The sequence below is a fragment of the Gorilla gorilla genome, chromosome 1 (genome assembly GCF_029281585.2).
Source record: "Gorilla gorilla gorilla isolate KB3781 chromosome 1, NHGRI_mGorGor1-v2.1_pri, whole genome shotgun sequence".
Lineage (NCBI taxonomy): Eukaryota > Metazoa > Chordata > Mammalia > Primates > Hominidae > Gorilla > Gorilla gorilla.
This window is the reverse complement of record NC_073224.2, coordinates 227,251,088-227,254,364: the sequence shown is the minus strand read 5'-3', so window position 1 is coordinate 227,254,364 and position 3,277 is coordinate 227,251,088. Positions and strand designations below refer to the sequence as shown.

Below are 3,277 nucleotides of genomic sequence, written 5' to 3'. Positions count from 1 at the left end.
ATGAGCCTCCAGTCCCCATCCAGACTCCTGGAGCTGGCAGGGCAGAGCCTGCTGAGGAACCAGTTCTTGACTATCTTCACCCTGGACTAGCTGCCCAGGGAGGTCTCCCCTCTGATGTTCATGGAGGTCTTCAGCATGAGATGTTGTGAGGCCCTGAAGCTGATGGTACAGGCCTGGCCCTCCCTTCATCTCCCTCTGGGATCCCTGATGAAGACACCTCATCTGGAGACCTTGCAAGCTGTGCTGAAGGGACTTGATACACTAGTGTCCCAGAAGGTTTGCCTTAGGTGAGGTGACTCAGGTGGCCTGGTCGGAAGGGTCCAGGCATCCAGGGAAGGGACAGCTGGCTCAGGAGGAGTGGCAGAGTGTGGGAGCTAGGGTGGCTCAGAGGCTTCTGATGGTGCCCATGAGAGGCCTTGGCCGTTGCCCAGATCCTCTGGAAAAGGACTGCTCACCATACAGGGTCAACTGAGGAAACAGGAACCTGCTTCCTCCCAGCAGAAGGTAAATGTACTAGAAGTGGGTACCACGCAGAATCCAAGTGGGAACGGGATGGAGAAAAGACAGAAGGAGGAGCACTGGGACAGGAGCAGCTGACTCATGTACTGGATGTGGAGTGAAAGTTCAGGTCAAGGGTCGGTCCTTGCCTACATTCTGAGATTTTCCCCAATGTTACTCACAGGAGGTGGAAACTTGAAGTGCTGGATTTAAGGGATGTTGATGAGAATTTCTGGACCGTATGGTCTGGAGTCAGGGTCCTCCCCTGCTCCCCAGAGGCCATGAGTAAGAGGCAGACAGTGGAGGACTGTCCAAAGATGGGAGAGCGCCAGCCCTTGAAGGTGTTCATAGACCTCTGCCTAAAGGAAAGTACACAGGATGAATGCCTGAGCTACCTCTGAAGGTGGATCCACTACAGAAGAGGCCTAGTGCACCTGTGTTGTAGTAAGGTGCAGAATTACTCAATGCCAACTTGAAGGTTCAGAAATCTGTTGGAAAGGATATACCCAGACAGTATCCAGGAGTTGGAAGTCTGGAAAAAGTGCTCTCTCAATAAAATGGGAAAGTTTGCCCCTTACCTGAGCCAGATGAGCAATCTTCCCAAACTTTTTAGCCTTCGGTTATGAGCCTGAGTTATACGTGAGCGACCAATGGCAGTTCATTCCTGGCTTGGATTGTCCATTCCTCTGCCTGTACTACCCCCAGATGCATTACATAAGAAAGGTCAGCAATATCAAAGAGCACCTGGAGCACCCGCTCAGGTAGGAAACGATGGTGGGCTTTCTCTGCAGACCATAACACAGACTTTTGTTCTTTTTCACAGTAAACATTAGTGGGCATCTATTGTGTGCCATCCACTGGGGATGTCACAGGGAATGGGATGCTAGAATGTCAACTCATTAAGCTGTTCAGTGCTCTATATCCTGAAGTTGGTATCACAAGACCACTCAAATAAGGGCAGAGGGATGGCCTGGGATAGATGCTACAGAGAGAGATGTGTAGGGAGCTAGTTAGTTGGGGATTCAGATCTAGTGAAGGTGCATTTGTGAATTCCTCCTTAGGAAGTGTGTATAAAGTTAATATGATGAAAACGTATTCTTCATAAAGAGGAGGGTATGAAAGAAGGGAAAGTGCAGTCTGGTGCGATGTCTCATGCCTGTAATCCCAGGACTTTGGAAGGCTGAGGCAGGCAGATCACGAGGGCAGGAGTTTCAGACCACCCTGGCCAACACAGTGAATCCCTATCTCTACTAAAAATACAAAATTTAGCTGAGCATGGTGACAGCCACCCGTAATCCCAGCTACTTGGGAGGCTGAGGCAAGGGAAGTGAAGGCTGCAGTGAGCTAAGATTGTGCCACTGCACTCCAGCCTAAGTTACAGTGTGAGACACTGTGTCCAAAAAAAAAAGAAAAGAAAAGAAAAGAAAAAGAAGAAGGGAAAGTGCATGAAACCTGTGCATTTCACAGTAGAAGCTCTGTCCTCAGCAGCTTAATAAACACCAATGATCCTGTCTGTAATTCCCTGTCTGTGAAAGGTTGTTTTGAACTCCAGGAAAGGTAATTGATACTGGAAGTGCATGCTTCTGGGATGGAGGGTGAGGGAGTAGGTGTGAGAGTGGCACCAATCACACAAGCGAGGCTGAAAGGACTGAGCCTAAAATAGAGCTGCCCCTGAATGATCTGAGTCTTCATCAGGCAGCACCTTGCACGCAGACCATCATCTGATGATGGGAACAAACTTGTGCTTGGGTGAAACAGGCTTCCCCATTGCAGTTACTATAACACCTGTGTGGTAGTAAGGTGCAGAATTACTCAATGCCCACTTCAAGTTTACCATTGAGATGATTTCCCACCCCCCTCCTCTAACTGGCACCATTGCCCATAACTAACTTCTTGCTCTCCCCAGGTGCCTCAAGAACCCCTTTGGGGCCTTTACATTCAGTCATGCTTACCTAACTGATCGGGACATGGAGTGTCTGTTTCAGTACCCAAGCCTCAGTCAGCTAAAGGAGCTGCATCTGATTCATATCCTAATGTGGACCACCCATCTTCAGCCACTTGGAGTTCTGCTGGAGAAAGTTGCTGCTACTCTCAAGACCCTCATCTTAGAGAACTGTCGGATCCAGGACCCCCAACTCAGGGTCCCTCTGCCTGCCCTGAGCCACAGTTCCCAGCTCACCACCTTCTACTTTCATGGAAATGAGACCTCCATGAATGCTCTGAAAGACCTGCTGTGTCACACAGGCGGGCTGAGCAAGTTAGGCCTGGACATGTATCCTACCCCTCTGGAGTGTCTTGACAACAGGGGTCACGCCAATCGGGAGATCCTCGCCCCAATTCACGCTGAGCTCATGCGTACACTCAGGGAAGTCAGGCAGAACAAGAGGATCTTCTTTGGTCCCACCCCCTGCCCTTCCTGTGGCTCATGGCCATCTGAGAAACTGGAGTTCCACCTTTGCTCCTAGGGAAGGCCTGGTTAGTGGGATGGATAAGCTTTCTTCCGGACACTTGAGAACTAAAATCTTGTACATGGGTGCATTTTTTTATTTTAATTTACTTTAATTTTTTATATTTTTATTTTATTTTATTTTGTTTTTGAGACAGAGTCTCACTCTGTCCCTCAGGATGAAGTGTAGTGGCACAATCTCAGCTCATGGCAAGCTTTACCTCCTGGGTTCAAGTCATTCTCCTGCCTCAGCCTCCCAAGTAACTGGTGTTATGGGTGTGCGCCCCAAGCCCAGCTAATTTTTGTATTTTTAGTAGAGACAGGGTTTCACGA

The 3,277-nt window shown here is 49.1% G+C and overlaps 1 pseudogene; it reads left to right on the top strand.

Moving 5' to 3' along the window:
• LOC115932945 (PRAME family member 10-like) lies at nucleotides 1-2,963 on the top strand (annotated as a pseudogene).
• The last annotated feature ends 314 nt before the right edge of the window (nucleotides 2,964-3,277 follow it).